This window comes from Pleurodeles waltl, chromosome 5 (genome assembly GCF_031143425.1).
Source record: "Pleurodeles waltl isolate 20211129_DDA chromosome 5, aPleWal1.hap1.20221129, whole genome shotgun sequence".
In the NCBI taxonomy this organism is placed as follows: Eukaryota; Metazoa; Chordata; class Amphibia; order Caudata; family Salamandridae; genus Pleurodeles; species Pleurodeles waltl.
Window position 1 is genome coordinate 1,197,822,733 of NC_090444.1, and position 22,662 is coordinate 1,197,845,394.

Genomic DNA, 22,662 nt, shown 5'->3' on the forward strand with positions numbered 1-22,662 from the left:
CCAACATTATTCAGAAATGAAAATAAAATCAATACAACCATAAATAAAGAAAAGTCTTGTAGTGGTCAAATGATGACATGCCAATACTTTCCTTATTTCTTACCATTATTTTTCCCTTGGCTAATTTAGAAGCTGTCCTAAGGCAGTGGTTATGAGTGGGCTTTTAAAATGATTATCGATCTCTGTGCAAGCCACTGTTTATGTATGGTACACACATCCCCCTCTTCTGTGTATGAGAGCTATGAAGTATGTGATAATGGCCACACCCCACCCTCATTTTTCCCAGGTAAATTTCAAGAAATCAAACCAGACTACATTTATTTATGAGAAAATTCACGGTGTAAATATCACACCCCGGGGTGTTGTTACTTTCCATGTGTGGTACACACACCCCCCTCTTCTGGATTATATGTATAAATTAATCTAAGTGGAGTTCTTTTAGCATGTAGCTGTACAAGACTTTAAACTAAGGGAGTGCTTCTGACATATGTGGACATATGGTTTATAGAGATTTTTTCTTGATAACGAGCCTGAGAAAGCATCCTACGTTCAGACAGGTACAATAACATCTGCCTGTTCTTACTTCAAATACAATGTAAAATATCTAAAAAAATATTGAATTGTCTAACCTTATTGATGCATTAAAATCAAAAATGACTTATAAAGGTATGAGAGATTAATGGATTAAGCTTGGCCCAAGAATATAGTATGGGTGAGTTGGTGGGAATATTATAAGTGGGCTCTGCCTTTGCCCCTCTCAGTTCAACCAAGCTACACACACCCACTACATGGGGCAGGGAGTAGAGGGGAGGAATTTACAAACCAATTCTTGATGTCTGGCTAATGATAAACTGTGTATGTCAGGTATGCTCGCCCCATGAGGATTCTCCACCCCCGAACCATAGGTGGTAGGGCTCAGCCCTCCTTCTCCCGGGGTCTATATTATGGGAAATAGAATGCGGGTACCCCCACTTCAGCCTCTGGCCGCTGGTCTCACTGCCCTAATTCAAGCATCCAATTTTGCAATCCCAAGGGGAACCTACTTACTTTGTTTTTTTAAAATATAAGTTAAAAAGAGGCTCCTTATGAAATCTTGTATAACTATACAATACATACATTCCATTGTCCACGTTTTTCATTTTGATTTGGATGGATGTTTCTGCTCCTATGCTGCACCTAGGAAGCACCTGTCTCAGACAACAGAAGTGTTTTCTTAAGTCCATTAGATCTACTGAGGTGAATCAACAATGGTGACATTTCTGTCTCCCAATGATGCTTGATTTTTTATGTTCCAACATCAAACAAGCTAATCACAGGAAGCATGAAAGGGAGGAACCTTGGTGGCAGGGGTACACTCCAACATGCCGTTTCTAATTAGCTCTATGCGATAACTTCATAGAAATACATTTTATTCCAGATTAAGGAGATCTAGTGTCAGAGCTCACAAGATCTTCATGCAAATTAGGCTGCAATAAAGGAAACACATAACCAGTTGCTGAGGGAGACCAATTAACTTCAGACACATAATAAACTGATTTCAAGGCAAATTAAAACACTCCTGGTGGCTTCAATTGATGAATGCATTTTAAGTGCAAGTTTAATTAAACGTTTTCTAACTTCAGCATTTTCCTGGGCAGTGCTAACAAAGCAGAACTAGATTTTTCAATATTTATCATCTCTTTGACAATATCCATAAACATGCTAACAACCTATGTATTCGTGAGTGCATAACCCTCAGGGACTACTATTGCCATCAGTATTTTGAACGGTTAGATACAGTTTCTCACCGTCTTTCTCAGTGTTTTGACCAGGAAGGCATCCAAACCTATGAAAAACTTGAACAGGTGCTTTTGAAAGGCAATGGCATTGGCTCTATTACTCAGTACAAATAAATTGACCCTTTGTTGCTTTCAGTTCAATTAACTACATTATCAAGTATGTTCAAGTACTCTTCAGTCCAAGAACTAGCAGACATACTCCGAAAAATGCTTCCAAGAGAGACAGCTTTTTTTTCATAAGGTTGAGAAGCTACTGCAGCTTCTTTTGGTTATTCCAGCGTCTTCTTGTGAGGGTGAGAAAAGCTTCAGCGGTCTCCACCGACTGAAAACTTGGCTAAGATCAGCTGTGTCCTAAAAAAGACCAAATCATGTTGCCATGTACAACATAAATAAAGAGATGGTGGACTCAGTTGACCTACAGACAATAGAGAAAGAATTTGTCCTCCACACTGAACGGAGCAAGAAATTATTTAGCTTTTCAAATTAAAGTTCAAAATTGTATTAAAGCTGCCTGCAGCAAGAAATAAATCATTTCTAATTAGTCCAATCACATTTTGAGGTTTAGGAATGTCACAGTATTTTGTTTATTCTTCCTTTTTTTCGTCATACCTTTGTTTGCTTGGTGCACGAAGATGCAAGATTCATAAACATGTTTTTTTCCACATTTGGTCTAATAACTTTGGGAATGTAAATAACAATAAAACATACTTGCATACTATGACTACCTGCCTGCCTCAAAATTTCATTTTTAGCTATGCGATTGTATTCATTTAACAGAGCATGCAGTTTTCACACAGCAGGTGAGTTGTATAAGGTCACTGGAAAGTCCACAAATTTGTCCCAGTCCCCCGCAGAAATTTAGAGTCTCCTACGCCCCTGCCATTGTCTGATGTACTATATCATTGCGTCTTTCAATAATCTGAGTCAGCTGGTCTGGATGTTGCCAAAAATCCACCCTCCTAATTTTATGTTTCATAAAGTCAGAAGCAACAATTTTCAATCTCTTCGGCCCGTATTTATACTTTTTTTAGCGCTGCATTTGTGCCGCTTTTTGACGCAAAACGACGCAAACCTACAAAATACAATGGCATTTTGCAAGTTTGCACCGTTTTTGCGTCAAAAAACGACACAAATGCGGCGCAAAAAAGTATAAATACGGGCCTTCATTTTTTTTACACATCATACTACTACACCAGCAGCCAAATTCTCCCTACTAGCATGCATGCAATGAGTGATAAATGATTCAATAATATTGTTTCCTTCCACATTGTTGGGGTGATCTTTGCCTCTTAAATATTAACATAGCCGCGAACCTTAACGCCTTCACCCATGACAGGTGACATTACTCTGCCACACTCTTTCAATATTTTTGGTGAAACACTGCTCTCTAGTGTATGTGGAAGTGACAGTGCAAGGGCTAAGTGAGACTTATTCCTGTAACCATGGTGCCACTTAATATAAATTATTGCCAGTAGAAAGCAAAAGCTGTCTCAAACAAGGGTTTCTTGAAAGAGGAGAAAGTCCCAAGGAACCACTGGTGAAAAACAGGTCCAAAAATATGTAAGCAAGGAGAGAAGATAAAGCTGCCAAAAAGTTAATATAGAACTTCCAACACATGGTACTGAAGGTTCCAGCTTCTTATAAATGGATAAACAGGAAGCGGTTGGTGACAAGATGCAGCAAGTGAAAAACAGGAAGTAATGTCAACATGATGGATTAGGGAAAAAGTATAATCAGTGACTGTGGTGACCATGATGGTATGGATAAAATAAAATAGGAAACTTCTTGTTCCTGGTGCAGTGAGATATTGGCTGGTGCTATATTGTAATGCAAAAGAATGACTTCAGAGAGAGATTCACTGAAGCAATGTGAGGAAGTATACTGGAGGTGGGAGAACCCCATAAGGATACTGCCCGTGCCTTACAGTAATCCAGTAATCCTTACAGAAATCCAGTTTATCAAAACTAAGTGGCATCCAACCCAGCGGTAGAAGTACATAAAAAAGTATGGGAACTGTGATGCTACATGCAATGGAGGCCGGGTCAATAAGTGTTGGGGAGGAGTCAACGGTGTGGCTAAAAAAACAAAATATTCTCCTTCAGGTAGATACATATATAATAACCCAAGGATTAAATTAAAAAAAATAAAAAGTTAAGTTAATCAGTGGTATGTGCACTATTGTGTACTATGAAACAAACCTCTATTAGTTAGGGCACTGAGAGGTCTGTATGTAACCAGAAATCCAAAGATGAAATCTTGGTTGGTGCAATGCGGAATTGTGAATTGTGTGTTGTTAGTGCTACGAGGGCCCAGCCTGTGACAGAAAGCACTGAGAAAATTTGTCATTATGCTAAACTTGCATTTCACGCAGAATAAGACAGACTGCTACTAAATGTGCAAAAAGGTTTCATATAAAACGGTGCTTCAAAAATATAGGTTTTAGAAAGACCGAGACTGTAGGTAGTGATTTATTTTTAGTTAACTGCCCTGAAAAGCACACACTGCACACCTCAGCTGGTAACTCCTTTGCACTACCAGTCAAAAAGAAAGTGATTCGATCAATTAAACCAGTACCTGCTTCCAAGCCCCATTTATGTTTGCAAATTAACCATTTGTGCCCATTTGCATTTCGCTAGGCGAGGAGGGACCCTGGCAAGAAGGCCTATTTATTGTTAGGCTGCCTGCCCGTTCCTCAGTCTCAGAGCACAGGAGACCCCCTGAATGAAACTTAAGCTGAAGCATTTGCACAATCGGAGTTTACCGTCTCGGGGCAGTTGTCTTTTAATAAGAAGTATGGGAACGCTTTTTCATAAATTAAAAAAGTAGGGGCACATCGTGCCCCTCCGATCCTGCCCACTTTGACCACTGATCCAACCAGAACATTGTACCACCAAGTGTCTGAACATGTGAGTCGCCATATTCGAGGGCAATGTTCTGATCTGGCTTGCCTCGTTGCCATAAAAAAACGAAGGGCGTCCTCTGCCTGGTGCCAAACGATTTCCTTATTATTGGTGACTTATGAAGTCTTTAACCACTGTAGTAAAGAAACAAAATAGCTGCTCCACTAACATGTTTTTACAGTTAAACAATAATGTCACAATGCTGTCTGCCAACAGCAAGGCTGAAAGGCAGGCCGTACAACATGTACATATGTCCTAAAAATTATATAAAGTTATTAATTAGTCTATTAGTTTAAAAATCAATATTTATTAAAAACTTAAGGGCAGATTTATGGAAAGTGGTGCTGCACTCAGTGCAGCGCCACTTTCCTTGTGTCCTTTAGTGCCCCACTACTGCCACCATGTGTGCACCATATTTAAAATACAGTGCATCGTGGTGCAGGGTAGAGGGCAATAGCGTCAGTTTTCATGACGCTATTGATGTACTCTGCAGGAGTGGTGCCAAAATATTGGCGCTACTCCTGCAGAGCACATAGGGGACCATTATTAATAGAGAAAGCCTCATTTTAATGCCTGCTCTGAGCAGGCGTTAAAAGTGCCGTACAAAATGACGCAAGGAAATCTCTTAGATTTCCTTGTGCCATTTCTTCGGCCCCCCTAATTGGGGAACGCCCCCTTTACATACATTATGCCTGGCACAGGCATAATGTAGTGCAAAGGCTTACAAAGGGTTACAAAGTGGCGCAATGCATGCATTGCACCACTTTTTAAATATGGCACTAGGATTTTGGCCTTGTTGGGTCACATTAGTGTAAAAAAAAAAAAAATGATGCTAATGTGGCGCTAGGGGCTTATAAATATTTTTAAGATAGATTAATATATTTAGATTATTTATTTGGTAGAAGTAAAATCTTTATTCGGATATAGGAATATCCACAAAAGAAACACCAATAAAAACATACAGGCAAATCACCGAGCCCATACATAAGTTCAAGATACTAAAATTCACGCAAGATAAAAAGGCATATAAAATATAAATAACACTTACAGGTCCTCCCCGATATGCAATTCAAACAAACATCTATCACATGAAATGTAAAAACATATAAAATATTAAAAACACTTATAGGTCCTCGCCTACGAATCATCCCAACTATTTTAAAACAGCATCCACGTACGCCAGGCCACCGCTCCTTTAAAACAATGGCCCACAGAACTACATACCTCATATTCATTTAACTGGCAAAGAAAACGCAAAGCAGCCCTTCAATTGGTAAAGCTATAATTTCGTAACAGTGGTACCAAGTGCAATTGTTTTAGAGGCGCATAGTATTTACAGAAGAACATCAAATGTAGCAGCGTTTGTGGGGAGTGCTCATCACAGGGGTAGCTACAGATAATGCTGGAGAAGAACTGTCTTTGAGGAAAGGACAGTAACCAGTGAAGGGACCCAAGTCTGGAGCGGGTTAAAAGCAATCTCTTTAAGTGAAATGGGGTGTAATAACAGGGGACTACTGGCGCTCAGGACACTAATTGGCCAATTATAACATTTAGGGGTTGCCTGCACAAGGGAAAACACCCATCCCTTCGAGGTTCAAAATGAACCCAACAAAACTTAACACAATGTGAGGCCCCCCTCGCCCAAAGTTTTCTATTCACAAATCCAGTAAGTCAAAAACTCAAGTGAGTAAAGTTCAAAAGAACGCAGTCTGAAATATCACGCCAATCTTTATAAAGTCCAATCCAATCCAGAAGTTTATTGGATCACATCTTCAAATTTACAGCATCCTTCAAGGAAAAACACTCCGAGCCAACACGTGTTTCGTCATGGGGAAGTCCTTTAGTCCCCAGCGACTTCTTCAGGGCTCTTATATATTCCCAATTCCAAAAACTTTAAAGTTACTTCAAAGGTAGGTAATGTTCTTATTATTACTGCTCAGTACACCAACATATATCAAGTACCTTAGTTCTTTTAAGCTCAGTATTTGCGAGCTTGTGTAGTTCAAAGCTCTTGTAATATATTAAGATCGATCCAGAAACAGCGTTTCCATGCTAAGGAAACGCTACGCCGCGAGTACGCACCCTCTTATACACATTACGTACAAACAATAAATAAGGGGCTGGGCCTGGGCACATTTGTACCATACAGTAATCTTTGACAGTTACCTTGACTACTTCATTTGATTCACAGGCCGCCCGCCTTAACTCAAGGAAGCGGTCAAATATCCACGTTTTGTCTTTTTGGGTAAGCATATGCGGATTTTTAAACAAATGTGGGCAACCCACTTCATTCAGAAGTCCTTTGATGTACTTCAGCCATGGGACTGAACAAGCGGGATCACTTAGAAGGCAAACCTTAATTATCAGCTGGTTGAGGGAGGCTTCTTTATTAAGCCAAATTGCACACCACAGCTCTAACGGGACAACGCTAATTCTATCCTGTAAGTATTCAAGAACCAATTCCTGGTGGACAGAAATATGGGTAGTAGAGGACGGGACACCCAACAACCGGCGACAGAATCGATTTTCCTCTACCTGAAGGTTCCCAACATCTTTATAACCTCACAACCCCATGCCATAAGTCACAGCTGACAGACATTTTCTCTTATAAACCTCCAATATGTGGGCAACCGTCTTCCACCCTATATTGGTGGCCAGGGAGTGGGTAATACCCACTGTACGCACCATGCGTAAAACCCTGTTTTTTAAGCAGGGACACCAACTTCGTCAAATTCTAGCCCCAGATACGAGCAGGAAGCTACTTTTGTTAACGTTCGTTCTCCTATCCACATAGGGCGCGTCTTGGTATTGGTAGGGCCACAAACCATTACAAAGGTCTTCGAGCAGTTGGTTTCCAGGTCTAAATTTTTCATGAACTTAACAAAACTATCCACTAGCAGTTTGAGCCTATTTGCAGTCCTCTCCAGTAAGACTGCATCATCTGCATGCACTAGGGCTGGAATGGCATTATTGTGTGTGCAGGGCACATCAGCTCCTGTAGAATCCAAGGTTTTCCCTAGGTCATTAATGTATAAAAGAAATAGAATGGGGGCGAGGACACACCCCTGGCGAACACCCTGACTTGCACCAAAATGGGAGGTGGTGTCGCCATTCAACCCATACCTTATTTTTGTCCTCTGGCCCTGGTGAAGGAATCTCAAAAGATCTACTAGGCTGTCATCAAGACCCATGTTTAGAAGAATTGTCCAGAGCTTTCACCTATTAACATAATTGAACCAGCTAGACAAGTCCATAAAGGCCAAGAGAATGGACCAACCTTTCACATACTTGTACTTGGCCATAAGAAGGTAAACGTTTAGGCACTGCTCAATAGTGCCCAGGCCTTTCCTGAAACCATATTGGGCCCAAGAAATATTTTTTTTCTCCTGCACCCAGGAGATCAAATGTTCCCAAAACACCCTCCCCATTAATTTTGAGGAGGAGTCAAGCAGCGAGATTGGCCGATAACATCTAGGGTCTAGGGTATTGCCTTTTTTAAATATTGGAACCACTACAGAAGTTTGCGACGATATAGGGGGTCCAACCCTGCACACCATATTAAAAATCCTGGTCAACAAAGGGGCCCAAAACTCTGGGTATCTTATGAAAAGGTCTATCGGGATGACATCCGGACTGGGGGCCTTATTTGGGAGACTGTCACGAATCGCCTTTAGGACCTCACTCTCTAAAAAGAGGGAACCAGGGTTCAAGGGCAAAGTTATCTGTACAGATTGACCCCTTACCTCGTTAGCCCCATAGATACTTGAAAAATGGCTACCCAAGCATCAGGGGGGGACATGCGATGTAATTGCTTCTGGCAGTTTGCCATCTGAGAGGCCAGCCCTGACTACCCTACAAAAAGCCTGGGAGTCCTTCTTTTTAGAGGGTTCTATTATATTTTCCCACTGCTCTAGCTTAACTTCAGCCTTCCGCTGCTCTACCGCCTGGGTATATGCCTTTCTACAAGCAATGACAGTGGCTTTGACTCTAGGATTTTGGCTAAGCGCCTAGCACAGCGAGGCATTGGCTACCCTACACGATCTATCAAACCACGGGCAAAGGGACATTTTTGATTGATCTACTCATGAGTTCCATAATATAAGACGTGAGCTCAGCAAAACCTGTTAGGCAAATGGCAATGTCCCCACTGCTTATATGGCTTAATGTTTGCAGTGATGGGGGGGGAGGTTTGCACCTGGTCCATAATAAATGCCAGATTTGCCGAGCGCCAAACTATCCTCCTACCATTGTCCTTTATTCTTAGTTTTAGTCTGGGACCAATTTCTCTCAGTTTAGTCTGGGAGGGCACTTTAAGTTGGATCGGCAAGGGGTTATGGTCACTGAAAACTGAGGGAATCACTTCAAGCCCATTGGTCAGAGGTAGGAGATTCTGGGAAACGAATATGTAATCAATTGTGGAGCTGCAGCCCCGCCAATAAAAGTTGGTGCCACTGAGATATCTGGGTACGATCTGGGCTAACTAAGACGTGCGCCAGTAGGAGGGCACATAGGTGCCGTCTCTTCGGGTTCAGCCCCGTTTGATCCACTTCCCTACTAGCGGGATCGAAGGGGGAATCCACTGAGGTGGATATATCTCTCAGTTTGGCATTGAAATCCCCTGCCAAAAGTACATTAAAGGGCCCGCCACTTACATGAGCCCTATCAGCCAAACAACTGATAGCTAGAGAGAGGTCAAGGAAGGAAGAGTTGTTAGTAGATGCAAAGTTACGGTTGTAGTAATTCACCAGATAAATTCTTAACTTGCCACCCCAATGAACTTCAAACGCTTGAATTCCATCTGAGTCCATTGTTATTGGTAAGACCTTGTAACCAAGACTGACCTTAAACCATGCCACCAGGCCCCCTTTAGCGTGACCTGAAGGTGAGGGCATGGCAAACTTACTAAAGCTAGTGCATCCACCAATAACCAATTCTGAAACAGCCCAGGTTTTCTGCATAAAAATTTGATATAAATAGCCGCCAACCCTTGACCTCTAACTCTGAAGCCAAACCAGCCACATTCCAACAAAGAAGTTTCCAGTATTGATTTTTATCAGTTGATGGACACTTCTTGGATGGCAAAGCACACAGTTCCCCTGGAACATTTACAGGTGTATTAACTTCAGATGTAATCTGCTTGGCGACAATATGTCCCTTCTCCCCCGAATTCCCCTCCCCAGTAGTTTTACTAGGCTCAATTTGGGCAGCCAGTGGTAGTCAATCCACCTCTTCCAATTCACTCAGAACTGAGTAGTGATTGCTAAGTGGAAGGTGGCTTGGAAGGGATGGACTCCCTGAGCCCCATATAGGGGCGTGATGGAAAATCTGGGTGTTCTCAGTGTTCTGAGCATCTCTCGTGGGGGATAGATGTTTATAAAAATAACCCAACAGTAGAATTCTAATCTGTTTCAGCCTCAATCAGCGAGCGCTAAAATTTCCCTGGCAACATTCAGATCTCGGAAGTTGCAATCACAGGGTCTCCAAGTGATTGTCTCTTCACTGAGCCTATACCACCCACCCGACGGACAAACAGAATCTCTTTAAAAATGTCCCACTTACAGCTTACATTTGCATTTAACCAAAAAAATAACTTTGTTTTAAGGGCTGAGGTCGATTCCTTTATGGGGCCTTTAAGCTTAGAGACATTATCCAGAATGACCACATATGGGCAGGTAGTTTGTGGCAGATTTATGACCGGGTACTGGGGTAGAGGATGGACAGCCTGCTGTTGTTCATGCTGGCTACCAAGGGATGGAGTACTATTTGCAATTTGAGGATTAAGCTACTGTGTGTGTGAATTTACAGGAAGAGTAGCCAGCTGGTCAATTGAGCTACTTTCGCTACCCCATTCTGTAAGCCTGTAGAAATTTGTGTGCCTACTCTAGGAAGGTGATTAGGTCTCAAAACCATCCTCCTAACAGAGGGGCAATCGAGGGCCCCTGACTGAGATGCTACTGACCGTGCTTGCAGGGGGTCTTTCACCAACATTGAGACTAAATTACCCAAACTAGATTCTAGTGTTGCTAATCGAGTATGGATTAGTAGCAGCTTAGAGTCCAATAAATCGTTGAACCAAATCTTCAGCGAGGCCAAAGGGTCAACATTTGGGGTGTGTGAAGGCACAGAACTAATGAGAATATCTTAAGTTAAGGGCTGTGACTTTGGGGCAGATTTAATTTTTGATTTAGCAATCCTCCTTCGCCTTTTTAATAATGGGCTGGAGTCAAAGGAGCCACACAGAACATCTGGCACACCGGAACAATCAACAGTACTCACATCTACATCCCCAGCTATGCTATCCGAAACCTCCCCTTCCAGGTCCACGCAAGGGGTTTGAGTAACAGGGGCTGTGGGTGGATGATCATGCAGCATATTTTTTGCAGAACCAATGTTGCATATGGCAGCAGGGCTCAAGGGCTTGCTAGGGAGCCTAGATTCAATATCCTTTGCCACTAAAGAAAGACGACACTCTGCCAACTTAATTCCATTTGAAACCAAATCCACTGCGCGTAGCAGAAAGTTATCAATGGAGGACTGGGAATGAGGTTGTGAAGTGGACGTGGAACTTGTGATCACCTTCCTTTTCCTCATTATGCCACAGGTCACTAGGGAAAAGGCTACCAATATCTAAAATGCCTACGACAGTAATAACCCAAATATATGCATCAAAAAGTTAAAGTCTAAAGAGTATGGGCCCAGCCCAGCCTCTGCTGGTCGCTGATGGGCCCGTCTTGGCCCAATCTTTGCCCGGGTGCGTCCCGCGCTGCAAAGTGCCCTCACGCGCTTTATAGCACTCGTTGGTCTGGTCAAGTGGGTGCAGGTGCTGTGGAAAATGGCTGCCTCCTGGGGCCCGAAAGCAGTCTGGGATATGTAGACCCTTCAAAGTTATTAGCGCGTCCCGCGCTGCGAAGTGCCCCCACGCGCTTTATAGCGCTCTTTGGTCTGGCCAAGTGGGTGCAGGTGCTGTAGAAAATGGCCACCTCCTGGGACCTCAAAGCAGTCTGAGATATGTAGGCCCATATTTATACTTTTTGATGCAAAACTGCGCTAACGCAGTTTTGTGTCAAAAAAATTAGCGCCGGCTAACGCCATTCTGAAGCGCCATGTGGGCGCCGTATTTTTTGAATGACGTTAGCCGGCGTTAGCCGCCGTCGCCATCTGGTGTGCGTTAAAAAAAACTACGTACACCAGGCAGCGCCGGCGTAGGGGAAAATGGAGCTTGGGCGTCAAGAAATGGGGCAAGTCAGGTTGAGGCAATTTTTTCGCCTCAACCCGATTTGCGCCATTTTTTACGACTCCCAAACCCCATAGAAATGACTCCTGTCTTAGCAAAGACAGGAGTCATGCCCCCTTGCCCAATGGCCATGCCCAGGGGACTTATGTCCCCTGGGCATGGTCATTGGGCATAGTGGCATGTAGGGGGGCACAAATCAGGCCCCCCTATGCCACAAAAAAAAAGAAAAAAAACACTTACCTGAACTTACCATAATGTCCCTGGGATGGGTCCCTCCATCCTTGGGTGTCCTCCTGGGGTGGGCAAGGGTGACAGGGGGTGTCCCTGGGGGCATGGGAGGGCACCTCTGGGCTCCTTCAGAGCCCACAGGTCCCTTAACGCCTGCCTTTTGCAGGCGCTAAAAAACGGCGCAAAAGCGTCCATCCGTCATTTTTTTTGACCCGCCCACTCCCGGGCGTGATTTTTGCCCGGGAGTATAAATCCGACGCACATGCCTCGGTGTCGATTTTTTAGACGGGAACGCCTACCTTGCATATAATTAACGCAAAGTAGGTGTCCACGCTAAAAAATGACGCTAACTCCATGGACTTTGGCGCTAGACGCGTCTAACGCCAAAGTATAAATATGGAGTTAGTTTTGCGTCGAAATTGCGACAAAAAAATGACTCAATTCCGGCGCAAACGGAGTATAAATATGCCCCCCAGTCCTTTCAAAGTTGCTAGTGCGTCCCCTTTAATTATTTAATGAACATTTATTTCGAATTTGTAATGTGCTGTTAAATTTTATGATATTAGCCCTAGTGTCAAAATAATTATTTTAATTCATTTCACAATTATATTTTACAGTAAAATAAATATGATAAATATTTTTACATTTAACAAACTTTAACTGTTTTCCCTATTCTTTCTCAATTGCGGTCATACAATGCTAGAGTTGCAAGGCAGTGGGAAAGGTTCATGAAAAGTCAAAAGAGAGAGATAGAAGCAATATAAGGCTTTCACTCAGGTTTCAATCATATTACCATAAACATTAAGAAGAGTAAAACCTCTCCATTTATTTCTCCAGGGTTACTCAAAAGTTTATTTTTAAGACCCTCACCAGCTATTTTCTATCAGCTGTATTTGGATGCCTCCAGTGTACTAATAGTTGAAAGTATCATCGGGTCTTTTCTCTCCTTCAGCTAGGAGAAGGAGTCCCTACTGGTCTGGAGACTATGAAGGGATCCGTGAGAAAAGTGTGGTAAAGGTGAAAGTGAATTAAAATAACCTCTATACCCAGGACATCACACACTTTACTATGGCTGGGATAGAGTAAGGTTCAAAACAGTGTGGTGTGCTGGGAACCAGCTACATATCCGTCACATGAAATGGTCAACATGTTTGAGCCTACTTGCTTCTAAATAGGTCGTTGGCTTTCTTCAAGACCCCTTCTTTTTCCAGATCCCAAATAAACCAGAAAGGACATTACCTACTGGAACCTTCTACTTGTGAGTACACTGAACCAGCAGACCCGTAGACTTGACTGTCAACAAAACAGAGGATAAATGTCATCTGTTGTGCCAGTACAATCTGGACACATGTCACATTTTTACCAACCATCTAATAGTATTATGGTTGAGTTAAAACCCTGTGATACCAGAACCAGATCAGTCCATATCTAATAATGTTGTTACATTCTACCACCTGTATTTCATATCAGGCATACTCTTTAAGCATACATCATTCATGTAACAAGGGCATAGTAATGTCCCCCAAAACATCACTAAGGTTTTCAAAGTGGTCAACAACATAAAAAATTAATACATTACAAGGCCAATGACAGCCCCAATACGTAACTATTGGCCTGAATGGATGAACTCAATAGATGATTGAAAAACCAAGCTCGGTGAAAAAGAGAGATCTGATAAATACAGTCACATCACACTCTCAAAAGGGGTGAAAGCCTTCTTGATCTCAAAAGGACCCTGTCTATTCAGGTAATTAGAGAAATGTGATGTATGCGAGGTTTGCTTGGTAATCCAAAGATGTCAACATACCTTTCTGAACTCTGGGAAGAGGCAGGTACTTCTTTAACAGGTCTGCCGTAAAGAACAGAAAAAAACGATGAAAGGCTACAAAAATAAAGCTACACGTCATGCCAGTCTAGATAAAATGTCTGTTAATCTGACTAGCCGGTAAATACGCAGGAATGTCCATCCTGCAAAAGCTACTGTTGCGACAGTTGAAAAAACTTTACCTTGTTGTGTGGGAAGATCAAAATTGTCTAAAAAACACCTGAAAAAAGCTAACCGCCACATTTAAAAAAAGAAAAACCATGAATTTAGAAACAGGCACTTGCTGGAGCACAATCTTATAATGGCAGAGTTCTGGGAAATCCTGCATGTCCCACACTTGTGGGACACACATAAACATCTGTCTCTTTTCATTTTAGATCTGAAACACCACAAGTTTGTAAACAATCCGCGCTATACACTGACCTTGTCATGGCAAAGCTGGTGAAGAGGGGAGCATTACCCACCACAGACACAAGGCTTGTGTGTGGAAAAGCCTGCTTTTTTGGAAACAGGTGCACTTACAATTCAAAAGCCTCAGCCTTTGCCTTACAAAACTACCAGCCTCACTATACAAACAATTCACCTATGTACCTCGCCCCACACTCCTACCTGCCCTCCCCTCCTTTCATCTTTGCCCTGGCAATACTGTATTTCCTTAAGCCGTTTAGACTGCTTGCTATCATTAAACTGTCTTTCAGTTTAGCATAACAATGAACCTGTAACTAACATAAATTCCTAACAAATGTTTAACTTCCTGGCTTGTCAAAGCATGCTGTTATCTACCCGTTCCTTATCAACCTGGACTGACAGTTTCAACAACCATACATTTCTGTAGACCATGGCAACTTGCCATCCCCTCGCCACCCAGAAAAAGGCCCACAGACTTTTTCTGCCCACCCCAAACTAGGAATGTTCTATGAATGTTCAGTAACTGCTTTAACTTGTCTGAAAGAGGTATAGCTCCATGCTCATAAAGGGCAGATGTACCCTGTCTCCCCTAAAAAAACTCTGCATCCTCGGAATGCAAATCAGTGTGTTAAGGCTGTAATGCCTTTACTCTCACAAAAAAATGCATCTCTTTATTAATCTTGCACCAAGCCCTGTTAATCGCCCCCAGCCTCTGAGCTCCCTGCCAGAACCTCTGCGGAACAAAGGCTGTACATATTATGTGACAGCCAGCCTACTTTCTCTGAATTTCCTGCAGATCCTTTTTCAGACTTTTGAGGACTTCCAGGGCCTTTTCAACCACTAAATCATTCTCGCCTAAATGTTGTATCAATATGTCTGGACACTGACCCCTCACCAAAAATCTCTTCAGGCATCCCCTTTTCCTTTCCCAGTGCACCTGGTACAATTCTGGATCCAAGCCGAGGTTCCTCCCATGACTGCTTCCTCTCTCTCGCCTCTGGTCCCATTTTATAAAGGAGTGTCCCACCAACCTAACTTACAAACTGCTGCATTCTGGACCTGGCACCGAACCTGTAAGGCACACATAACAAATTCAGATACTCCCACCACGTCCTTCCTCCTCCCCCATGTGCACATATCGCTGATAACAGTCTGACCTCCACTTCCCTAAGAGCATGATATTGTCTCTGCTCCAACCCCTCCTCCCCGCTCCCATGGCCAAACCTATTCTAAAAGAGTGGGTACCAAAGCATGAAGGCTCTGAACCTAGTCTCTGGAGCCCCTTGCGCAAAATTGCCAACAGCTGGAAGGCCGTGACTGCCTTCCTGTCCCCAAGTTGAAAAACCCAGCCCAATGGCTCCTCTCACTCTGCAAGTAATAGCCATCCCCATTGAAAAAGGCAGACTACTTCTAATAGGTACGCTTGTAACAATACAGACTTCCCTTTACACGTCTGGTCAGTTTTGGACCTGTATAGCTATATCTGTACTTCCCTCTGGCTTATGTATACCTCATCCCATACCACGCCTCTGTTCCCTCTACTGCCCAATAGTTCAAAACTCAAAATGTCACAAAAAACATTCAGGGCATCAGAGTGCTAAAGAGAATAGTCTTTCCCCTGCAGCTGCAAATTGCTGGAAGGGAATCGATAAGCTATCTCAGCAGGTCTAAGGTTATCGGCCTCCTCGCTGGCCCCGCCCTGTCTGATTCCCTTGTCCAACCCTCTAACATTCTTCTGCTCAATTCTCCCGCCGAAGGTGTGTACCCCCACATCAACTTACCCATAAATGCAGCCCCTGACATCTTCCCTGAAATCGTAACTCTTGATTGTCCTGTCTCTATCAGTGTAAAAAAATATCGTATTACATCCTCCACCCTCTCCCTCTCTGCCCGTCACTTCTGGGCCCTAAATCACAGAAATTCCTGCCAGGCCTGTATCTAAGCTTCGCAGGTGGAGACTGCCAAAGAGTTCACCACCAGCTGAAGCATGTTCTGCTCCTATTGTCCATAGGTCCGCGGGTATCTGAGTCTTGATAGTTTTTGCGTCCGTGGCCAGCCCAGGAAACCTCTCTTACTCTGAACGAGACAAAGCATCCGCAATGTCATGGTCCATTCCCAGCACTTCTTGCCCTAAACGCAAGGCCATGGCACAGGCAACCCAGAACAAACACCCCCAACTGCAGTACCCGAGGATCCTTGGTGGACTGCCTGTTCACTACTTGAACCACTGCCAAGTTGTTAACCCTGAAAACCACATTCTTGTGTGCCAGCTGATGACCCCATACAGACACTGCTACCACTAAGGGGAATAACTCCAGGAAGGCAATGCCCTGCCTACCCCCTAACACTCTTGGGGCCACTCCTCCGTGCACCATTTTCCCGCTAGTCAATGCCAAAATTCTTGTCACCCGCTGCATCAGAGTATATTTAAGAATTCCATTCAATTTCCTGCCAGGCCCCCAAGGGGATTCCATTGAAGGACTCCAGAAAGAGGCATCAAATGCGCAAGTCCTCCTTCATTCCTGTCGCTAAGCACACATGGTGGTGAGGTAGCCTTTTCCCCTAAGATGACAAACCCAGGTGTTTACAAAAAGTCCTGCCTGCCCGTACCACCCGGCACGTGAAGTTAAAGTGACCCAACAGCACTTGTATAGTATCACCTTAACTGTGACTTTGTGTCTGCCCAATATGTCACTCAACAACATAGTCATTACCGCTTTCTTGTCCTCTGGTAGCTGAGCCATCATTGCTTCCGAGTCAATCTCAATGACCAAGAACGTCAGTACTGTGCTAGGACCTTTGGCATTGTCCCGATCCCGCTGTGCCCACCAAAAAGATGGTGTTTTATGTAAGTGTGTCCTGGTTGTCCTGTTTGTCTAGTGAATACCCACTGAAGAGATTTACAGAAGCATTTAAAGAGAGCTCAGGATATGGAGCATCCCATTGGGAGCACCTTGTCTACAAACCAACATCTGTCAAATTGCATTCCTAGGAGCTCGAAGTCATCAGAGTGTACCGTCAGCAAACGGTAAGCCGACTTAATGTTGCTTTCCCCATTAGTGCCCCCTGTCTGACTTCCTCTACCAGAGTAAGTGCCACATTCACTGATGTGTGCAATACTGTTACCTTCTCCTCAGGGATAAAACCATTCACAGAATTACCCTCTGGCCAAGAGAGGTGTTGAATGAGCCGAAACTGTCCTTTCTCCTTCTTCCACACTATCACAATGGGGGAAACTATCAGGTTCTCCATAGGCCAGTCCATAAAAGGGCCTGTCATGTGACCTTCCTGCACCTCTTTCTCCAATTTGCTCCATATCCTTTGTTTGTGAGCACTCACAGATTTAAGGTTCTCAGCCCAAATACGCTCCTTCAGCCCCATGTAGCCCAAGTGAAATCCCATGTGAATCCGTCCAATAAGAGCTCTGCCTCCTCCCTACGGACATATTGGGTCAACCAGAAGTGCAACCTCTCCAGTTTAACTAGAGTAGGAGCCTTCCCCGCCCAGTGCCTTGTGCCCCTTTACTCCCCTGGAAATCTGGTGGCTATTTGGTTGGCTGACACCCCCCGCTGCCTTGCAGTGGCTGTCCCTGCACCATTGCACCTCCTGTTGCATTGCCTGACTCATAACAATTGATCAACACGTCTTTCCGAACACTTGAATGTCTGAACTTACAATACTCCTGTGTGCAGAGGGCCTTGTTGAAATCCCAACAAGTCCTGAGCTAGTTGGATCCACTCTCCTGCGTTCTTGCCTGTCCTCTACCTGTGGAGCCCCCCCTCGTGGGACAGCCCTGAAAGGACGATAAACTATGAGGACCACTGGCTGTAAATATCATTTTTCCAAATTTGGCAGGGCCCAATGTATGCTGCCATAAATCCGAATCAATTTCTCCCCACTGCACCTCCGGGTCCAGCACCATACGCACTCAAAATTCTTGGTTGTATTGGACCCAAGTGTACATGCTGTAGTTTCACTGCATTTTTCTGATTACGTCCATGTACTTGAAGAGCACCACAGACCTTTCCAGGTACTTTTCACAATAAACACTGGCAAATATAAGTAATGTTGCTGTCCAATTTTTTGTTGTGAACGGCACCTTGGGCCATTTTGCCAGCTTGTTTTCCTCCTCCTTCGACCCTTCAGTGGACCTTAATTCCCTATGTAGTAACTTCAACATCTCTACATATTCTCCCTTCCAAGTGTTCTCTTTCATTACTAGCATAAGGTATGCCCCCAACAGCTTGGCCGTTCCCACGTATGGGAGTTTCTTAACCTTCAACTCCTTACTCTTCAGAGGCTCTGCTTTAGACTCCGCCGCAGCCCCTTTAATGACACTTTTCCCTTGAGATACTGTGGAGGCCTCCTTCTCCTGTCCTAGCCCCTTACTTTCCCCTGTCTCCCCTTTTGTAGAATCGCCTCTGTTTGTTGCTTGTGGTCATGTGTCCGCTCCTACCCCACACCTAAGTGAACCAACATGTCCGTCCCCACACCTGCATCCTGCATACACCCTGTCATAAGTGGGCCTCCCTGCTACCGGCTGGCTACTTTGCCTCCACTGTCACTGATACCATCTTGTCCTTGTGGCACAATGCTGACTTACCTAGCGCCAAGGTTGGTGGCTGTTCCGGAGCCCTCCGCCTCACCAGCCGTGCCTGCTGTGGTGCTGTTCCAGTGTCTGCCAGGCCTCCCTGCAGCACTTGCAACTTGCAAAGACTTATGGACATATTGACACCCACCACCTACTCCCCTTCCCACCATGTCACCACTGCCTCTCTATCCCCTGATCCTCCTCCTCTCTAATCTCCTCTTTTTCTGTGCTTTCCTTCTCGTAATCTAGCATCGTCTGCTGTGCCTCTTCCTCTCTGTACCTACGTGGCTTCTCTGTCCACAGCTCAACAGGAGCTGCTACCTGTTCATATGTCCTGTTGCCCTCTGCGGGCTGCTGCCGAGGGGCCATACCGAGCCCTCTTTGTCATTCCACTGTGTCAGCTTGTTGCCTCTCCGGTGCCATGGCGGTTACACTGCCCTGTCTTTCACGTGACACGGAGGAGGCTTCCTTGATGAGCCCGGCCAGGGGTGTGCCTTCCATCCTGATGTAATCTGGTTAGCTGTCCAGAGCCCCACGTTCATTTCTCCTCGGGGCCGCCAAGCCACACAGGGCTCACCTGAGTCAGGCTAATTCTGCGCTGGCACATCCTGTAAACAAGAGAGAAGGTCCTGTGTGCTGGTGAAACCCCCCCTCTCACGATTCCCTAATGTCATCCTCAACTCCTGAACAGGATCATCATCGTCAAAGTCGATGACCCACCAGCCCTCTGCGGCTACGGACTGACCCATATCTCCATACCAAACAAAGCCTGACCCGGGCTCCGTTGCCCCCTTGCCAGACCCCCCAGTGTACGCTGGGGCACCCTGTACCTACCTATTGTACACTCTATCAGGTGGCTTCTCTGAGAGAACCTGTCCCTCTGCCCCCTCCTGGAGGGTCTCGCCCCTGCCCCCAGGTCACCAAACCGTTACCCTCATCATCACTCCACTCCAGTAATGCAGTCAACAGCGATGAAGCTGGCCTGTGGGAATCTGTCCCCACCTTCACTACGGGGGCCCCACCTTCCGTACACGTTTCATCTTGCACGTTGTCAGAAAACACAACTTGAGTAATCCAGACTCATTACATTTACCCGGTACTCATGCTTCAAGTTGATCTTCTTTATTTCACAAGAAACATGGCCACATGGCTGCCACAAATAAACCATGGTGAGTGGTCTACCTGTTCAATCTTATCCTTGGAATTTTCAGTGGGGCTCAGGTGAAAGAATCTTGACAGCGTGCAATGTTTTAAGTTGCGCACTTCACCTGAAATCTCAGCCTGACTAGACGCTTCAGGATTCTCACGTAGATTTAGGACCTCAGGGAGGGTAAGAGGTGTTCCCTTTGGTAGTCAGAGCATTTGTTCACCGGCGGAAATAGTACTAGTTCTCTCCCAGATCAGTAGTGTATTCAAGTAAGGAAGTACTGGTTGTCATAAGCCTTTGGAAGGGCATGCATGGCATGTCCTGTTTTAGGAGAGGTTTCTTGCATGCGCTTATTAAAAACTCTGGGGCTCATTCTGAGTCCGGCGGGTGGCGGGCACCGCCCGCCGGGTGGAAACCACCCAAAGACCGCACCGCGGTCAAATGACCGCGGGGGTCATTTTGACTTTCCCGCTGGGCCGGCGGGCGATCTCCAGAAGATCGTTCCGCCGGCCCAGCGGGAAAGCCCCTGCAACGAGGAAGCCGGCTCCGAATGGAGCCGGCGGAGTTGCAGGGGTGCGACGGGTGCAGTAGCACCCGTCGCGATTTTCACTGTCTGCATAGCAGACAGTGAAAATCATGGTGGGGCCCTGTTAGGGGGCCCCTGCACTGCCCATGCCAGTGGCATGGGCAGTGCAGGGGCCCCCAGGGGCCCCACGACACCCGTTCCCGCCATCCTGTTCCTGGCGGGTTTTACCGCCAGGAACAGGCTGGCGGGAAGGGGGTCGGAATCCCCATGGCGGCGCTGCAAGCAGCGCCGCCATGGAGGATTCCCTGGGCCAGGGGAAAACCGGCGGGAAACCGCCGGTTCCCCTTTTCTGACCGCGGCTTTACCGCTGCGGTCAGAATAGCCCTGGAAGCACCGCCAGCCTGTTGGCGGTGCTTCCGTTGCCCTCCACGCTGGCGGTTTCAAACCGCCAGGGTCGGAATGAGGGCCTCTGTCTCTAGAGTCTCCAGTATTGCAAACCTTCAGTAAGACATGTGCGAGAAATGGTTCAAAGGTGGTGCTTGCATGAGCTTAGTTCAGACTCGTTTCCTAGAGTTCTTAGTATTCAAGGAAATCACCTAAGGCAAGTGCAAGTGTGTAGTTATCTCAGTTATTCAAAGTTCCCCTCTCCATCTCCAGTTTTTTCCTAACTTTAGACAAGAAGATTAAGAAACTTTCCTACATACCGATTCGTCATCAGACTTCAGCTTGGAGGTCGCGTTTCCTGGTGATTCCCCAGTCACGCAAGTAGTCTGAAAATGATTATATATATATATATATATATATGTGTGAGGAGTATTTAATAAAAGAATAGTATCATACCAAGGCTGTATATTACATGAGCTACAAGCCTAAGACAGCTAATTAAGTACACAGAAGAGAAGCTAAAGTCTAATCCATTAATGGTATGTTATATACAGTACAAAAGATATATTTAGACTAATAAATGAAAAAGAGTAATGTACTAAGTTTGATTAATGCATTTGTTACAGTTCTACAACTGAACCATCGAATCGAACACCAGAATGGCGAGAATTTAAGATCTTGAATTGGCAGTCTCTTCTTACCTATCCCAAACCTCTTCCCCTTCCAGAACTAACTAAACCTTTGGTAGTCATCTTGGAGAATTTAGGAGTTCAGTGTGGGGCATTGGGAATTACGGTCATTCTGTCTCCTTAGAGGAATACAGTGTTCCTGACACAGATCTCCCTGCCATTGCACACCATATACTGCCTGCAATGTATCTCTTGGCCCAGCCAGTCCCCCTTCAGCCAGCCTGTGGCTTCCCCTACAAGGTCATCCTGCCTTGTCTCAGGGCTAAGCTCTCCCACACTGCCCACCCAGGCGGGGTTGTCTCCTTCCTTCCTCTCCCAGCTATTCTCCTCTGCCTCTAATCACCCTCCCTCATCTCCGTGTAAGGGCATGGGGAATGCTACTCTACTGGCCCCACCCCTCCTGCGTCCTTTCTGAGACAATGCCTGCGTGTTTTTGCTGGCACTGCTCCCTCTTTGCCCCTGAGTAGCAAACGGACACTGTTGTGACCCTCTCAGTGGTGTATTCGCTATATTACCCGTGCCCCAACCCCTACCGCTCTCATGGTGGACCTTAGCAGCTGGGTAATACTCTTAGGGGAGCTGCAGTAATGACTGCACTCCCCATGCTCCACCTCACCCTCCAGGGGCGGCTCTCCTTGATAGAGAGCGGCCCGCCCGCTCACCTTAGCTCCTGCATTCCCACTCTGGCGTGAGAGCGAACAGGCAAACACCACCACCGCTACCCCTCCTAATGCCTGGCGTCCTGGCTGTGGACTCGCCAGTGCTCCCTCCTGCAGCAAGTCCAGAAGGCCTGCCTCCCTCAACAGCCACACTGCCTGTTCAACTTTGTTGGCTCCCGTCATGGTAGCTCCTGCAAGTATGCTGTATGAAAAACAGGTGAGATAACTATTGCTCGCAGCACTACCTAACAGGTTAACCACCCAAGTCTGTGATGATAGCTCAAGCCAATCCT